This window comes from Pleurodeles waltl, chromosome 10, assembly GCF_031143425.1.
Source record: "Pleurodeles waltl isolate 20211129_DDA chromosome 10, aPleWal1.hap1.20221129, whole genome shotgun sequence".
Classification (NCBI taxonomy): Eukaryota; Metazoa; Chordata; class Amphibia; order Caudata; family Salamandridae; genus Pleurodeles; species Pleurodeles waltl.
In genome coordinates this window covers 462,015,680-462,035,279 of record NC_090449.1, presented here as the reverse complement: position 1 = coordinate 462,035,279, position 19,600 = coordinate 462,015,680, and positions in this window count along the sequence as shown.

The following is a 19,600-nucleotide window of genomic DNA, read 5'->3' as shown; positions in this document are numbered from 1 at the left end:
GGGGGCGGTAGCCCCAGGTGCCTGGCACCCTTTGACCACTCTCTCTTCCACCAGGTCAGGGATGACAACCTGACCCTGGTCCTCCCCTCTGGGGCTCTGTAACCTCCCTGCAGAAGCGGCACCCCCAGAGTCAAAAACTGTCAGGGTGCTTGTAGAAGCAGTCCTGCACAATTCTTCCACCAGTGCAGGGATGTTAACCTGCAACTGATCCTCCAACCTGGGGTCTGTACCTTCAGGTTGGACCAGGGCCAGGGGTGAGGCTTCCCTCCCCCTGCCCTCTCTTCTGGGGTCCTGAACCACCCAACTAGGAGTGGCCCCCCCAGAAGACAACATGGTAGGGGCACTGTTAGCAGTAGCCCCTTCCTCCAGGTCAGGGGGGACACCCTTAACCTGGCCTCCCAATCCAGGGTCTGTACCCACAGACTGGATCACTGCCTGGCAACCCAGGACTTCCTGGGGGGCATACCTACCCCCTACCAGGTCAGAGTTTACCCTCTGAACCTGGTCATCCAACCCAGGGTCACCACCCTGCGGTTGAACCACTGCCTGGCACACCAGGACTTCCAGGGGGGCACACTTACCCCCCTCAAGGGACACACTGTCCCGAAGGGCCACACAAGAGTCTGGCTGGTGCAGGTCTCCTGACCTCTGCCCATCTGACAGAGTCTGGATTCCCCCCAACCCAGAAATGGTCTCACCAAGGTCATTCATGGGGGGCTCTGCTCTCAGAGCTGACCCCTGACCCTCCAGGTTCTCCACTGGGGTCCGCAACCCCCTCTCAACCCTCTGTCTGGACTTCTGCACCCCCTCACTAGGAGGGGTACTGCCAGACACCAGAACTGGTGGGACGCTGGCTACAGCGGCCCCCCCAAGTTCTCCTGACACTGTGGGGTCTCCCTCAACAGATGGCCCTATGGTACAGGCTAGGCTCCCCTCCTGGTGTTCCCGCAGGGAACCCTCCAGGACCTGGGACCGGATCTCGGGCACCTTGGGCCTCAACCCATCCCCATTCCCTCTCCTCTGAGACTGGACATGGGGTCCCTCACCCATCCCACTACACTGGGACCTACCTGGGACACTACAATCCTTCCCTACCTCACCTGGTTGGGAACTACCTAGACCACTCCTCTCAGGAGCACCCCCAAATGCCTCTTCAGACTCTCTGGTACTCACCCAGAAGTCTGCCTCCATTGTAAGCTCCCTGGGGTCAGAGAACTCACACTCCACCTGGTGTTGGCATAGCTCTGGAAAATAAGGACTAGACATATGCTCTCCAGCAATTACATCACTCAGCCCCTCACATGAATTAACCAAAGTACCCTTCACCCAACCATCCAGTGACTCTGCTTTGAAAAAGCACCCCACATCACCCTCCTGAGACTGGTGAGACAGTACCTGACTGTCCCTGACACTCAACCCACACTCTTCTGGGATGTTTTCACACTCCATAACCAGGACTTCTACCTGGGGGGAACCCCTCTCCCTGTCACTCTCACTTAGAGTCAGTAGAGTGTCCCTCCCACCAGTAGGAATATGACTCCCCATGCCAGTTCCCCAATCCACCTCAGGGACCCTGTGCATCACTGGAGCTACCTCATACCCCTGAACCTCCTGGCGTGTGTTAACTCCCTCCTTCAAGTAGGGCACCACATCTCTGGGCATGTGCACTTCTTCAGCAGTACTGGATACAAGATTTTTGCTGCCACCATCTGAACTGGACTCAGCCCTCATGGCCTCCAGCTTCAGCTCTTCACAGCTCAGCTCTTGAGCTGCAATCCTTTCTTTTTCCAGGACTAAGGCTCTCTTCTCCTCAGCCCTCTCAAGCTCTGCATCTAGCTCTTCCAGACTCCGGATTAGAGCTAGGAGCCACTCATCTCTTTCTGTTCCCTCCTCAGGGCCACTGCCCTCCTCCTCAGAGTAGTTATCCTCCTCAGACTTATTTGGGGGTGTTGCCTGACAACGTTTCAATTCATACTGAAACAGGGCTGACTCAAGATCCTCCCTTCTGGATTTCCTGTTCACAGCCAGTCCCCTTTCCATGCAGAATGCTTTAAGCTGCCACTTTTTATACATAAATAGGTGCCAGAAATTGACTTCCATTCTGCCAAGGCTTCACAACCAAAAAAAACAAAGTCCAAAAATATTAGCAATACTTCCAGGAGGACATCAGAGAACAAAAAGCAGAATCACAAGACAAGTAGTATGTGGTCACGTAGTGGTCTGAGATCAAAACAGTAGTGTACACTTAATTACTGTATGTCAAGTACAAATACAAGTCCAAATCCCACCGCTGCCACCAATGTTAGAAATGGGGTCTCTGGTTGACAGTCAGGTTACCCCCTGTTCAAGCAAGGACCCTCACTCTAGTTAGGATAAAAGAGAATCACCCTCAGCTAACCCCTGCTTACCCCCTTGGTAGCTTGGCAGAGCAGTAGGCTTAACCTCAGAGTGCTGGGCGTAAAGTATTTGTACCAACACACACAGTAACTCAATGAAAACACTACAAAATGACACAACACCAGTTTAGAAAAATAGGAAATATTTATCTAGACAAAACAAGACCAAAACGACAAAAATCCAACATACACAAGTCAAGTTATGATTTTTAAAAGGTTTAAAATAAAAAGAGTCTTTAGGTAGTTGTAACAACACACTAGCGCTGCTAGCGTGTAAATGTACCTGGTTTGCGTCAAAAATAACCCCGCACGGGCGGTGTGCGTCGAAAATAACCCTGCACGGTTATATGCGTTGAAAACAGCTCGGCACGGCGATGCGCGTCGAAAAAGCCAGCCCCGCGACGGTCCGAAAGTCCCGCGACGCAGGTTGCGATCTCTCAGCCTTCGTCAGCGATGCTGCGCGTCGTTTCTCCTGCTCCGGGCGTCGATTCTTCGGTCGCGTTTCCTGCGGCGTCGTTTCTCAGCTGCGGAGCCGGCGTCGCGTCGTTTTCTCAGCCGCGATCGGATTCGCGTCGATCTTTTCTCCGCACGGCGCTCGGTGCGTGTATTTTTGTCCTTAGGCTGCCAGCCTCTCCTTTCAGGGTCCCAGGAACTGGAAGGGCACCACAGAGCAGAGTAGGGGTCTCTCCAGAGACTCCAGATGCTGGCAGGAAGAAGTCTTTGCTATCCCTGAGACTTCAATAACAGGAGGCAAGCTCTACATCAAGCCCTTGGAGATTTCTTCTTCAAGATGGAAGGCACACAAAGTCCAGTCTTTGCCCTCTTACTCTGGCAGAAGCAGCACTGCAGGAGAGCTCCACAAAGCACAGTCACAGGCAGGGCAGCACTTGTTCCTCAGCGATCAGCTCTTCTCCAGGCAGAGGTTCCCCTTGATTCCAGAAGTGTTTCTGAAGTTTGTAAGTTTGGGTGCCCTTCTTATACCCATTTTAGTCTTTGAAGTCACCTTCATTCAAAGGGGACTCACACCTTCTTGTGAAATCCTGCCTTGCCCAGGCAAGGCTTCAGACACACACCAGGGGGTTGGAGACAGCATTGTCAGAGGCAGGCACAGTCCTTTCAGATGAGAGTGACCACTCCACCCCTCCCTCCTAGCAGAGATGGCTAATCAGGAATGCAGATTACACCCCAGCTCCCTTTGTGTCACTGTCTGGTGAGAGGTGAAAAACAACCCAACTGTCAGACTGACCCAGACAGGGAATCCACAAACAAGGCAGAGTCACAGAATGGTTTAAGCAAGAAAATGCTCACTTTCTAAAAGTGGCATTTCCAAACTCACAATCTTAAAATCAACTTTACTAAAAGATGTATTTTTAAATTGTGAGTTCAGGGATCCCAAACTCCACATGTCCATCTACTCTCTAGGGGAATCTACACTTTAATCATATTTAAAGGTAGCCCCCATATTATCCTATGAGAGAGAGACAGACCTTGCAACAGTGAAAACGAAATTGGCAGTATTTCACTGTCAGGACATATAAACCACATTACTATATGTCCTACCTTATCCATACACTGCACCCTGCCCTTGGGGCTACCTAGGGCCTACCTTAGGGGTGCCTTACATGTAAGAAAAGGGAAGGTTTAGGCCTGGCAAGTGGGTACACTTGCCAAGTCGAATTTACAGTGTAAAAATACACACACAGACACTGCAGTGGCAGGTCTGAGACATGATTACAGAGCTACTTATGTGGGTGGCACAACCAGTGCTGCGGGCCCACTAGTAGCATTTGATTTACAGGCCCTGGCACCTCTAGTGCTCCTTACTAGGGACTTACTAGTAAATCAAATATGCCAATCATGGATAAACCACTTACATACAATTTAAACAGGAGAGCATATGCACTTTAGCACTGGTTAGCAGTGGTAAAGTGCTCAGAGTTGAAAAGCCAACAGCAACATGTCAGAAAAACATAGGAGGCAGGAGGCGAAAAAGACTGGGGATGACCCTGCATAAGCAAAAGTCCAACACATACGCTCTCTGCTGATGACGGCCGAAAGTCAGAAACACGTGTCCAGAGATACGGCACTCGCTGCACCTACCTTAGGTAAAAGACTTTTTACAGCGATACAGCACTTGCTGCACCTACTTAGGGTGAATAATTTTTTAAAAAATTTGCGCTATTTATATTTAAATGACTGCATTTACCATGATGCCTTGGGGCTATTTTCCGCTTGAATGCAAGGCAGTGTGCTCCCTTTTTCTTTTTGGATGTCTAAATGACGGCTCCCGTGAGCCTCTTGCTGACGAGCATTGGCGATGCACCTGTGCACCTACTGAGTGGTACAAAAATCTGTGAAGACGTTTGGCGGCATTTCAAGCGACCCCTTCAGTTACATACGCTCTCTGCTGATGACGGCCGAAAGCCAGAAACATGTGTCCAGGGATACGGCACTCGCTGCTCCTACCTTAGGTGAAAGACTTTCTACAGCGATACGGCACTTGCTGCACCTACTTAGGGTGAATCATTTTTTGAAAAATTCTCGCTATTTATATTTAAATGACTGCATTTACCATGATGCCTTTGGGGCTATTTTCTGCCTGAATGAAAGGCAGTGTGCTCCATTTTTTCTTTTTGGATGTCTAAATGACGGCTCCCGTGAGCCTCTTGCTGACGAGCACTGGCGATGCACCTGTGCACCTACTGAGTGGTACAAAAACCTGTGAAGACGTTTGGCGGCATTTCAAGCGACCCCTTCAGTTACATATGCTCTCTGCTGATGACGGCCGAAAGCCAGAAACACGTGTCCAGAGATACGGCACTCGCTGCACCTACCTTAGGTGAAAGACTTTCTACAGCGATACAGCACTTGCTGCACCTACTTAGGGTGAATAATTTTTTGAAAAATTTGCGCTATTTATATTTAAATGACTGCATTTACCATGATGCCTTGGGGCTATTTTCCGCTTGTATGCAAGGCAGTGTGCTCCCTTTTTCTTTTTGGATGTCTAAATGACGGCTCCCGTGAGCCTCTTGCTGATGAGCACTGGCGATGCACCTGTGCGCCTACTGAGTGGTACAAAAACCTGTGAAGACGTTTGGTGGCATTTCAAGCGACCCCTTCAGTTACATACGCTCTCTGCTGATGACGGCCGAAAGCCAGAAACACGTGTCCAGAGATACGGCACTCGCTGCACCTACCTTAGGTGAAAGACTTTCTACAGCGATACGGCACTTGCTGCACTTACTTATGGTGAATAATTTTTTAAAAAATTTGCGCTATTTATATTTAAATGACTGCATTTACCATGATGCCTTGGGGCTATTTTCCGCTTGAATGCAAGGCAGTGTGCTCCCTTTTTCTTTTTGGATGTCTAAATGACGGCTCCCGTGAGCCTCAAGCTGAAGAGCACTGGCGATGCACCTGTGAGCCTACTGAGTGGTACAAAAACCTGTGAAGACGTTTGGCGGCATTTCAAGCGACCCCTTCAGTTACATACGCTCTCTGCTGATGACGGCTGAAAGCCAGAAACACGTGTCTAGAGATATGGCACTCGCTGCACCTACCTTAGGTGAAAGACTTTCTACAGCGATACGGCACTTGCTGCACCTACTTAGGGTGAATAATTTTTTGAAAAATTCTCGCTGTTTATATTTAAATGACTGCATTTACCATGATGCCTTGGGGCTATTTTCCGCTTGAATGCAAGGCAGTGTGCTGCCTTTTTCTTTTTGGATGTCTAAATGACGGCTCCCGTGAGCCTCTTGCTGACGAGCATTGGCGATGCACCTGTGCGCCTACTGAGTGGTACAAAAACCTGTGAAGACGTTTGGCGGCATTTCAAGCGACCCCTTCAGTTACATACGCTCTCTGCTGATGACGGCCGAAAGCCAGAAACATGTGTCCAGGGATACGGCACTCGCTGCACCTACCTTAGGTGAAAGACTTTCTACAGCGATACGGCACTTGCTGCACCTACTTAGGGTGAATAATTTTTTGAAAAATTCTCGCTATTTATATATAAATGACTGCATTTACCATGATGCCTTGGGGCTATTTTCTGCCTGAATGAAAGGCAGTGTGCTCCATTTTTTCTTTTTGGATGTCTAAATGACTGCTCCCGTGAGCCTCTTGCTGACGAGCACTGGCGATGCACCTGTGCACCTACTGAGTGGTACAAAAACCTGTGAAGATGTTTGGCGGCATTTCAAGCGACCCCTTCAGTTACATATGCTCTCTGCTGATGACGGCCGAAAGCCAGAAACACGTGTCCAGAGATACGGCACTCGCTGCACCTACCTTAGGTGAAAGACTTTCTTCAGCGATACGGCACTTGCTGCACCTACTTAGGGTGAATAATTTTTTTAAAAATTCTCGCTATTTATATTTAAATGACTGCATTTACCATGATGCCTTGGGGCTATTTTCTGCCTGAATGCAAGGCAGTGTGCTCCATTTTTTCTTTTTGGATGTCTAAATGACGGCTCCCGTGAGCCTCTTGCTGACGAGCACTGGCGATGCACCTGTGCGCCTACTGGGTGGTACAAAAACCTGTGAAGACGTTTGGCGGCATTTCAAGCGACCCCTTCAGTTACATATGCTCTCTGCTGATGACGGCCGAAAGCCAGAAACACGTGCCCAGAGATACGGCACTCGCTGCACCTACCTTAGGTGAAAGACTTTCTACAGCGATACGGCACTTGCTGCACCTACTTAGGGTGAATAATTTTTTGAAAAATTTGCGCTATTTATATTTAAATGACTGCATTTACCATGATGCCTTGGGGCTATTTTCCGCTTGAATGCAAGGCAGTGTGCTCCCTTTTTCTTTTTGGATGTCTAAATGACGGCTCCCGTGAGCCTCTTGCTGATGAGCACTGGCGATGCACCTGTGCGCCTACTGAGTGAAACAAAAACCTGTGAAGACATTTGGTGGCATTTCAAGCGACCCCTTCAGTTACATACGCTCTCTGCTGATGACGGCCGAAAGCCAGAAACACGTGTCCAGAGATACGGCACTCGCTGCACCTACCTTAGGAGAAAGACTTTCTACAGCGATACGGCACTTGCTGCACTTACTTATGGTGAATAATTTTTTGAAAAATTTGCGCTATTTATATTAAAATGACTGCATTTACCATGATGCCTTGGGGCTATTTTCCGCTTGAATGCAAGGCAGTGTGCTCCCTTTTTCTTTTTGGATGTCTAAATGACGGCTCCCGTGAGCCTCAAGCTGAAGAGCACTGGCGATGCACCTGTGCACCTACTGAGTGGTACAAAAACCTGTGAAGACGTTTGGCGGCATTTCAAGCGACCCCTTCAGTTACATACGCTCTCTGCTGATGACGGCTGAAAGCCAGAAACACGTGTCTAGAGATATGGCACTCGCTGCACCTACCTTAGGTGAAAGACTTTCTACAGCGATACGGCACTTGCTGCACCTACTTAGGGTGAATAATTTTTTGAAAAATTCTCGCTGTTTATATTTAAATGACTGCATTTACCATGATGCCTTGGGGCTATTTTCCGCTTGAATGCAAGGCAGTGTGCTCCCTTTTTCTTTTTGGATGTCTAAATGACGGCTCCCGTGAGCCTCTTGCTGATTAGCACTGGCGATGCACCTGTGCGCCTACTGAGTGGTACAAAAACCTGTGAAGACGTTTGGCGGCATTTCAAGCGACCCCTTCAGTTACATACGCTCTCTGCTGATGACGGCCGAGAGCCAGAAACACGTGTCCAGAGATACGGCACTCGCTGCACCTACCTTAGGTGAAAGACTTTCTACAGCGATACAGCACTTGCTGCACCTACTTAGGGTGAATAATTTTTTGAAAAATTCTCGCTATTTATATTTAAATGACTGCATTTACCATGATGCCTTGGGGATATTTTCCTCTTGAATGCAAGGCAGTGTGCTCCCTTTTTCTTTTTGGATGTCTAAATGACGGCTCCCGTGAGCCTCTTGCTGACGAGCACTGGCGATGCACCTGTGCGCCTACTGAGTGGTACAAAAACCTGTGAAGACGTTTGGCGGCATTTCAAGCGACCCCTTCAGTTACATACGCTCTCTGCTGATGACGGCTGAAAGCCAGAAACACGTGTCTAGAGATATGGCACTCGCTGCACCTACCTTAGGTGAAAGTCTTTCTACAGCGATACGGCACTTGCTGCACCTACTTAGGGTGAATAATTTTTTGAAAAATTCTCGCTGTTTATATTTAAATGACTGCATTTACCATGATGCCTTGGGGCTATTTTCCGCTTGAATGCAAGGCAGTGTGCTCCCTTTTTCTTTTTGGATGTCTAAATGACGGCTCCCGTGAGCCTCTAGCTGAAGAGCACTGGCGATGCACCTGTGCGCCTACTGAGTGGTACAAAAACCTGTGAAGACATTTGGCGGCATTTCAAGCGACCCCTTCAGTTACATACGCTCTCTGCTGATGACGGCTGAAAGCCAGAAACACGTGTCTAGAGATATGGCACTCGCTGCACCTACCTTAGGTGAAAGTCTTTCTACAGCGATACGGCACTTGCTGCACCTACTTAGGGTGAATAATTTTTTGAAAAATTCTCGCTGTTTATATTTAAATGACTGCATTTACCATGATGCCTTGGGGCTATTTTCCGCTTGAATGCAAGGCAGTGTGCTACTTTTTTTCTTTTTGGATGTCTAAATGACGGCTCCCGTGAGCCTCTTGCTAACGAGCACTGGCGATGCACCTGTCCCCCTACTGAGTGGTACAAAAACTTGTGAAGACGTTTGGCGGCATTTCAAGCGACCCCTTCAGTTACATACGCTCTCTGCTGATGACGGCCGAAAGACAGAAACACGTGTCCAGAGATACGGCACTCGCTGCACCTACCTTAGGTGAAAGACTTTCTACAGCGATACAGCACTTGCTGCACCTATTTAGGGTGAAAATTTTTTTTGAAAAATCCTCGCTATTTATATTTAAATGACTGCATTTACCATGATGTCTTGGGGCTATTTTCCGCTTGAATGCAAGGCAGTGTGCTACTTTTTTTCTTTTTGGATGTCTAAATGACGGCTCCCGTGAGCCTCTTGCTAACGAGCACTGGCGATGCACCTGTCCCCCTACTGAGTGGTACAAAAACCTGTGAAGACGTTTGGCGGTATTTCAAGCGACCCCTTCAGTTACATACGCTCTCTGCTGATGACGGCCGAAAGCCAGAAACACGTGTCCAGAGATACGGCACTCGCTGCACCTACCTTAGGTGAAAGACTTTCTACAGCGATACGGCACTTGCTGCACCTACTTAGGGTGAATAATTTTTTAAAAAATTCTCGCTATTTATATTTAAATGACTGCATTTACCATGATGCCTTGGGGCTATTTTCCGCTTGAATGCAAGGCAGTGTGCTCCCTTTTTCTTTTTGGATGTCTAAATGAGGGCTCCTGTGAGCCTCTTGCTGACGAGCACTGGCGATGCACCTGTGCGCCTACTGAGTGGTACAAAAACCTGTGAAGACGTTTGGCGGCATTTCAAGTGACCCCTTCAGTTACATACGCTCTCAGCTGATGACGGCCGAAAGCCAGACACATGTGTCCAGGGATACGGCACTCGCTGCACCTACCTTAGGTGAAAGACTTTCTACAGCGATACAGCACTTGCTACACCTACTTAGGGTGAATAATTTTTTGAAAAATTCTCGCTATTTATATTTAAATGACTGCATTTACCATGATGCCTTGGGGATATTTTCCTCTTGAATGCAAGGCAGTGTGCTCCCTTTTTCTTTTTGGATGTCTAAATGATGGCTCCCGTGAGCCTCTTGCTGACGAGCACTGGCGATGCACCTATGCGCCTACTGAGTGGTACAAAAACCTGTTAAGACGTTTGGCGGTATTTCAAGCGACCCCTTCAGTTACATACGCTCTCTGCTGATGACGGCCGAAAGCCAGAAACACGTGTCCAGAGATTCGGCACTCGCTGCACCTACCTTAGGTGAAAAACTTTCTACAGCGATACGGCACTTGCTGCACCTACTTAGGGTGAATAATTTTTAAAAAAATTCTCGCTATTTATATTTAAATGACTGCATTTAACATGATGCCTTGGGGCTATTTTCCGCTTGAATGCAAGGCAGTGTGCTCCCTTTTTCTTTTTGGATGTCTAAATGACAGCTCCAGTGAGCCTCTTGCTGACGAGCACTGGCGATGCACCTGTGTGCCTACTGAGTGGTACAAAAACCTGTGAAGACGTTTGGTGGCATTTCAAGCGACCCCTTCAGTTACATACGCTCTCTGCTGATGACGGCCGAAAGCCAGAAACACGTGTCCAGAGATACGGCACTCGCTGCACCTACCTTAGGTGAAAGACTTTCATCAGCGATACGGCACTTGCTGCACTTACTTAGGGTGAATAATTTTTTGAAAAATTTGCGCTATTTATATTTAAATGACTGCATTTACCATGATGCCTTGGGGCTATTTTCCGCTTGAATGCAAGGCAGTGTGCTCCCTTTTTCTTTTTGGATGTCTAAATGACGGCTCCCGTGAGCCTCTAGCTGAAGAGCACTGGCGATGCACCTGTGCGCCTACTGAGTGGTACAAAAACCTGTGAAGATGTTTGGCGGCATTTCAAGCGACCCCTTCAGTTACATACGCTCTCTGCTGATGACGGCTGAAAGCCAGAAACACGTGTCTAGAGATATGGCACTCGCTGCACCTACCTTAGGTGAAAGACTTTCTACAGCGATACGGCACTTGCTGCACCTACTTAGGGTGAATAATTTTTTGAAAAATTCTCGCTGTTTATATTTAAATGACTGCATTTACCATGATGCCTTGGGGCTATTTTCCGCTTGAATGCAAGGCAGTGTGCTCCCTTTTTCTTTTTGGATGTCTAAATGACGGCTCCCGTGAGCCTCTTGCTGATGAGCACTGGCGATGCACCTGTGCGCCTACTGAGTGGTACAAAAACCTGTGAAGACGTTTGGCGGCATTTCAAGCGACCCCTTCAGTTACATACGCTCTCTGCTGATGACGGCCGAGAGCCAGAAACACGTGTCCAGAGATACGGCACTCGCTGCACCTACCTTAGGTGAAAGACTTTCTACAGCGAGACGGCACTTGCTGCACCTACGTAGGGTGAATAATTTTTTGAAAAATCCTCGCTATTTATATTTAAATGACTGCATTTACCATGATGCCTTGGGGCTATTTTCCGCTTGAATGCAAGGCAGTGTGCTACTTTTTTTCTTTTTGGATGTCTAAATGACGGCTCCCGTGAGCCTCTTGCTAACGAGCACTGGCGATGCACCTGTCCCCCTACTGAGTGGTACAAAAACCAGTGAAGACGTTTGGCGGCATTTCAAGCGACCCCTTCAGTTACATACGCTCTCTGCTGATGACGGCCGAAAGCCAGAAACACGTGTCCAGAGATACGGCACTCGCTGCACCTACCTTAGGTGAAAGACTTTCTACAGCGATACGGCACTTGCTGCACCTACTTAGGGTGAATAATTTTTTTAAAAATTCGCGCTATTTATATTTAAATTACTGCATTTACCATGATGCCTTGGGGCTATTGTCCGCTTGAATGCAAGGCAGTGTGCTCCCTTTTTCTTTTTGGATGTCTAAATGAGGGCTCCCGTGAGCCTCTTGCTGACGAGCACTGGCGATGCACCTGTGCGCCTACTGAGTGGTACAAAAACCTGTGAAGACGTTTGGCGGCATTTCAAGCGACCCCTTCAGTTACATACGCTCTCAGCTGATGACGGCCGAAAGCCAGAAACATGTGTCCAGGGATACGGCACTCGCTCCACCTACCTTACGTGAAAGACTTTCTACAGCGATACGGCACTTGCTGCACCTACTTAGGGTGAATAATTTTTTGAAAAATTCTCGCTGTTTATATTTAAATGACTGCATTTACCATGATGCCTTGGGGCTATTTTCCGCTTGAATGCAAGGCAGTGTGCTCCCTTTTTCTTTTTGGATGTCTAAATGACGGCTCCCGTGAGCCTCTTGCTGATGTGCACTGGCGATGCACCTGTGCGCCTACTGAGTGGTACAAAAACCTGTGAAGACGTTTGGCGGCATTTCAAGCGACCCCTTCAGTTACATACGCTCTCTGCTGATGACGGCCGAGAGCCAGAAACACGTGTCCAGAGATACGGCACTCGCTGCACCTACCTTAGGTGAAAAACTTTCTACAGCGATACGGCACTTGCTGCACCTACTTAGGGTGAATAATTTTTTTTTTAATTCTCGCTATTTATACTTAAATGACTGCATTTAACATGATGCCTTGGGGCTATTTTCCGCTTGAATGCAAGGCAGTGTGCTCCCTTTTTCTTTTTGGATGTCTAAATGACGGCTCCCGTGAGACTCTTGTTGACGAGCACTGGCGATGCACCTGTGCGCCTACTGAGTGGTACAAAAACCTGTGAAGACGTTTGGCGGCATTTGAAGCGACCCCTTCAGTTACATACGCTCTCTGCTGATGACGGCCGAAAGCCAGAAACACGTGTCCAGAGATACGGCACTCGCTGCACCTACCTTAGGTGAAAGACTTTCTACAGCGAGACGGCACTTGCTGCACCTACGTAGGGTGAATAATTTTTTGAAAAATCCTCGCTATTTATATTTAAATGACTGCATTTACCATGATGCCTTGGGGCTATTTTCCGCTTGAATGCAAGGCAGTGTGCTACTTTTTTTCTTTTTGGATGTCTAAATGACGGCTCCCGTGAGCCTCTTGCTAACGAGCACTGGCGATGCACCTGTCCCCCTACTGAGTGGTACAAAAACCTGTGAAGACGTTTGGCGGCATTTCAAGCGACCCCTTCAGTTACATACGCTCTCTGCTGATGACGGCCGAAAGCCAGAAACACGTGTCCAGAGATACGGCACTCGCTGCACCTACCTTAGGTGAAAGACTTTCTACAGCGATACAGCACTTGCTGCACCTACTTAGGGTGAATAATTTTTTTAAAAATTCGCGCTATTTATATTTAAATTACTGCATTTACCATGATGCCTTGGGGCTATTGTCCGCTTGAATGCAAGGCAGTGTGCTCCCTTTTTCTTTTTGGATGTCTAAATGAGGGCTCCCGTGAGCCTCTTGCTGACGAGCACTGGCGATGCACCTGTGCGCCTACTGAGTGGTACAAAAACCTGTGAAGACGTTTGGCGGCATTTCAAGCGACCCCTTCAGTTACATACGCTCTCAGCTGATGACGGCCGAAAGCCAGAAACATGTGTCCAGGGATACGGCACTCGCTCCACCTACCTTACGTGAAAGACTTTCTACAGCGATACGGCACTTGCTGCACCTACTTAGGGTGAATAATTTTTTGAAAAATTCTCGCTGTTTATATTTAAATGACTGCATTTACCATGATGCCTTGGGGCTATTTTCCGCTTGAATGCAAGGCAGTGTGCTCCCTTTTTCTTTTTGGATGTCTAAATGACGGCTCCCGTGAGCCTCTTGCTGATGTGCACTGGCGATGCACCTGTGCGCCTACTGAGTGGTACAAAAACCTGTGAAGACGTTTGGCGGCATTTCAAGCGACCCCTTCAGTTACATACGCTCTCTGCTGATGACGGCCGAGAGCCAGAAACACGTGTCCAGAGATACGGCACTCGCTGCACCTACCTTAGGTGAAAAACTTTCTACAGCGATACGGCACTTGCTGCACCTACTTAGGGTGAATAATTTTTTTTTTAATTCTCGCTATTTATACTTAAATGACTGCATTTAACATGATGCCTTGGGGCTATTTTCCGCTTGAATGCAAGGCAGTGTGCTCCCTTTTTCTTTTTGGATGTCTAAATGACGGCTCCCGTGAGACTCTTGTTGACGAGCACTGGCGATGCACCTGTGCGCCTACTGAGTGGTACAAAAACCTGTGAAGACGTTTGGCGGCATTTGAAGCGACCCCTTCAGTTACATACGCTCTCTGCTGATGACGGCCGAAAGCCAGAAACACGTGTCCAGAGATACGGCACTCGCTGCACCTACCTTAGGTGAAAGACTTTCTACAGCGATACGGCACTTGCTGCACTTACTTAGGGTGAATAATTTTTTGAAAAATTTGCGCTATTTATATTTAAATGACTGCATTTACCATGATGCCTTGGGGCTATTTTCCGCTTGAATGCAAGGCAGTGTGCTCCCTTTTTCTTTTTGGATGTCTAAATGACGGCTCCCGTGAGCCTCTAGCTGAAGAGCACTGGCGATGCACCTGTGCGCCTACTGAGTGGTACAAAAACCTGTGAAGACATTTGGCGGCATTTCAAGCGACCCCTTCAGTTACATACGCTCTCTGCTGATGACGGCTGAAAGCCAGAAACACGTGTCTAGAGATATGGCACTCGCTGCACCTACCTTAGGTGAAAGTCTTTCTACAGCGATACGGCACTTGCTGCACCTACTTAGGGTGAATAATTTTTTGAAAAATTCTCGCTGTTTATATTTAAATGACTGCATTTACCATGATGCCTTGGGGCTATTTTCCGCTTGAATGCAAGGCAGTGTGCTACTTTTTTTCTTTTTGGATGTCTAAATGACGGCTCCCGTGAGCCTCTTGCTAACGAGCACTGGCGATGCACCTGTCCCCCTACTGAGTGGTACAAAAACTTGTGAAGACGTTTGGCGGCATTTCAAGCGACCCCTTCAGTTACATACGCTCTCTGCTGATGACGGCCGAAAGACAGAAACACGTGTCCAGAGATACGGCACTCGCTGCACCTACCTTAGGTGAAAGACTTTCTTCAGCGATACGGCACTTGCTGCAACTACTTAGGGTGAATAATTTTTTAAAAAATTCGCGCTATTTATATTTAAATGACTGCATTTACCATGATGCCTTGGGGCTATTGTCCGCTTGAATGCAAGGCAGTGTGCTCCCTTTTTCTTTTTGGATGTCTAAATGAGGACTCCCGTGAGCCTCTTGCTGACGAGCACTGGCGATGCACCTGTGCGCCTACTGAGTGGTACAAAAGCCTGTGAAGACGTTTGGCGGCATTTCAAGCGACCCCTTCAGTTACATACGCTCTCTGCTGATGACGGCTGAAAGCCAGAAACACGTGTCTAGAGATATGGCACTCGCTGCACCTACCTTAGGTGAAAGACTTTCTACAGCGATACGGCACTTGCTGCACCTACTTAGGGTGAATAATTTTTTGAAAAATTCTCGCTGTTTATATTTAAATGACAGCATTTACCATGATGCCTTGGGGCTATTTTCCGCTTGAATGCAAGGCAGTGTGCTCCCTTTTTCTTTTTGGATGTCTAAATGACGGCTCCCGTGAGCCTCTTGCTGACGAGCACTGGCGATGCACTTGTGCGCCTACTGAGTTTTACAAAAACCTGTGAAGACGTTTGGCGGCATTTCAAGCGACCCCTTCAGTTACATACGCTCTCTGCTGATGACGGCCGAAAGCCAGAAACACGTGTCCAGAGATACGGCACTCGCTGCACCTACCTTAGGTGAAAGACTTTCTACAGCGATACGGCACTTGCTGCACCTACTTAGGGTGAATAATTTTTTGAAAAAGTCTCGCTATTTATATTAAATGACTGCATTTACCATGATGCCTTGGGGCTATTTTCCGCTTGAATGCAAGGCAGTGTGCTCCCTTTTTCTTTTTGGATGTCTAAATTACGACTCCAGTGAGCCTCTTGCTGACGAGCACTGGCGATGCACCTGTGCGCCTACTGAGTGGTACAAAAACCTGTGAAGACGTTTGGCGGCATTTCAAGCGACCCCTTCAGTTACATACGCTCACTGCTGATGACGGCCGAAAGCCAGAAACATGTGTCCAGAGATACGGCACTCGCTGCACCTACCTTCGGTGAAAGTCTTTCTACAGCGATACGGCACTTGCTGCACCTACTTAGGGTGAATAATTTTTAAAAAAATTCTCGCTATTTATATTTAAATGACTGCATTTACCATGATGCCTTGGGGCTATTTTCCGCTTGAATGCAAGGCAGTGTGCTCCCTTTTTGTTTTTGGATGTCTAAATGATGGTTCCCATGAGCCTCTTGCTGACGAGCACTGGCGATGCACCTGTGCGCCTACTGAGTGGTACAAAAACCTGTGAAGACGTTTGGCGGCATTTCAAGCGACCCCTTCAGTTACATACGCTCTCAGCTGATGACAGCCGAAAGCCAAAAACATGTGTCCAGGGATACGGCACTCGCTGCACCTACCTTAGGTGAAAGACTTTCTACAGCGATACGGCACTTGCTGCACCTACTTAGGGTGAATCATTTTTTTAAAAATCCTCGCTATTTATATTTAAATGACTGCATTTACCATGATGCGTTGGGGCTATTTTCCTCTTGAATGCAAGGCAGTGTGCTCCCTTTTTCTTTTTGGATGTTTAAAAGATGGCTCCCGTGAGCCTCTTGCTGACGAGCACTGGCGATGCACCTGTGCGCCTACTGAGTGGTACAAAAACCTGTGAAGACGTTTGGCGGCATTTCAAGCGACCCCTTCAGTTACATACGCTCTCTGCTGATGACGGCTGAAAGAAAGAAACACGTGTCCAGAGATACGGCACTCGCTGCACCTACCTTAGGTGAAAAACTTTCTACAGCGATACGGCACTTGCTGCACCTACTTAGGGTGAATATTTTTTTAAAAAATTCTCGCTATTTATATTTAAATGACTGCATTTAACATGATGCCTTGGGGCTATTTTCCGCTTGAATGCAAGGCAGTGTGCTCCCTTTTTCTTTTTGGATGTCTAAATGACAGCTCCCTTGAGCCTCTTGCTGACGAGCACTGGCGATGCACCTGTGCACCTACTGAGTGGTACAAAAACCTGTGAACACGTTTGGCGGCATTTCAAGCGACCCCTTCAGTTACATACGCTCTCTGCTGATGACGGCTGAAAGCCAAAACACGTGTCTAGAGATATGGCACTCGCTGCACCTACCTTAGGTGAAAGACTTTCTACAGCGATACGGCACTTGCTGCACCTACTTAGGGTGAATAATTTTTTATTAAATTCTCGCTATTTATACTTAAATGACTGCATTTAACATGATGCCTTGGGGCTATTTTCCGCTTGAATGCAAGGCAGTGTGCTCCCTTTTTCTTTTTGGATGTCTAACTGACGGCTCCCGTGAGACTCTTGTTGACGAGCACTGGCGATGCACCTGTGCGCCTACTGAGTGGTACAAAAACCTGTGAAGACGTTTGGCGGCATTTCAAGCGACCCCTTCAGTTACATACGCTCTCTGCTGATGACGGCCGAAAGCCAGAAACACGTGTCCAGAGATACGGCACTCGCTGCACCTACCTTAGGTGAAAAACTTTCTACAGCGATACGGCACTTGCTGCACCTACTTAGGGTGAATATTCTTTTTTAAAATTCTCGCTATTTATATTTAAATGACTGCATTTAACATGATGCCTTGGGGCTATTTTCCGCTTGAATGCAAGGCAGTGTGCTCCCTTTTTCTTTTTGGATGTCTAAATGACGACTCCCGTGAGCCTCTAGCTGAAGAGCACTGGCGATGCACCTGTGCGCCTACTGAGTGGTACAAAAACCTGTGAAGACGTTTGGCGGCATTTCAAGCGACCCCTTCAGTTACATACGCTCTCTGCTGATGACGGCTGAAAGCCAGAAACACGTGTCTAGAGATATGGCACTCGCTGCACCTACCTTAGGTGAAAGACTTTCTACAGCGATACGGCACTTGCTGCACCTACTTAGGGTGAATAATTTTTTGAAAAATTCTCGCTGTTTATATTTAAATGACTGCATTTACCATGATGCCTTGGGGCTATTTTCCGCTTGAATGCAAGGCAGTGTGCTCCCTTTTTCTTTTTGGATGTCTAAATGACGGCTCCCGTGAGCCTCTTGCTGACGAGCACTGGCGATGCACCTGTGCGCCTACTGAGTTTTACAAAAACCTGTGAAGACGTTTGGCGGCATTTGAAGCGACCCCTTCAGTTACATACGCTCTCTGCTGATGACGGCCGAAAGCCAGAAACACGTGTCCAGAGATACGGCACTCGCTGCACCTACCTTAGGTGAAAGACTTTCTACAGCGATACGGCACTTGCTGCACTTACTTAGGGTGAATAATTTTTTGAAAAATTTGCGCTATTTATATTTAAATGACTGCATTTACCATGATGCCTTGGGGCTATTTTCCGCTTGAATGCAAGGCAGTGTGCTCCCTTTTTCTTTTTGGATGTCTAAATGACGGCTCCCGTGAGCCTCTAGCTGAAGAGCACTGGCGATGCACCTGTGCGCCTACTGAGTGGTACAAAAACCTGTGAAGACATTTGGCGGCATTTCAAGCGACCCCTTCAGTTACATACGCTCTCTGCTGATGACGGCTGAAAGCCAGAAACACGTGTCTAGAGATATGGCACTCGCTGCACCTACCTTAGGTGAAAGTCTTTCTACAGCGATACGGCACTTGCTGCACCTACTTAGGGTGAATAATTTTTTGAAAAATTCTCGCTGTTTATATTTAAATGACTGCATTTACCATGATGCCTTGGGGCTATTTTCCGCTTGAATGCAAGGCAGTGTGCTACTTTTTTTCTTTTTGGATGTCTAAATGACGGCTCCCGTGAGCCTCTTGCTAACGAGCACTGGCGATGCACCTGTCCCCCTACTGAGTGGTACAAAAACTTGTGAAGACGTTTGGCGGCATTTCAAGCGACCCCTTCAGTTACATACGCTCTCTGCTGATGACGGCCGAAAGACAGAAACACGTGTCCAGAGATACGGCACTCGCTGCACCTACCTTAGGTGAAAGACTTTCTTCAGCGATACGGCACTTGCTGCAACTACTTAGGGTGAATAATTTTTTAAAAAATTCGCGCTATTTATATTTAAATGACTGCATTTACCATGATGCCTTGGGGCTATTGTCCGCTTGAATGCAAGGCAGTGTGCTCCCTTTTTCTTTTTGGATGTCTAAATGAGGACTCCCGTGAGCCTCTTGCTGACGAGCACTGGCGATGCACCTGTGCGCCTACTGAGTGGTACAAAAGACTGTGAAGACGTTTGGCGGCATTTCAAGCGACCCCTTCAGTTACATACGCTCTCTGCTGATGACGGCTGAAAGCCAGAAACACGTGTCTAGAGATATGGCACTCGCTGCACCTACCTTAGGTGAAAGACTTTCTACAGCGATACGGCACTTGCTGCACCTACTTAGGGTGAATAATTTTTTGAAAAATTCTCGCTGTTTATATT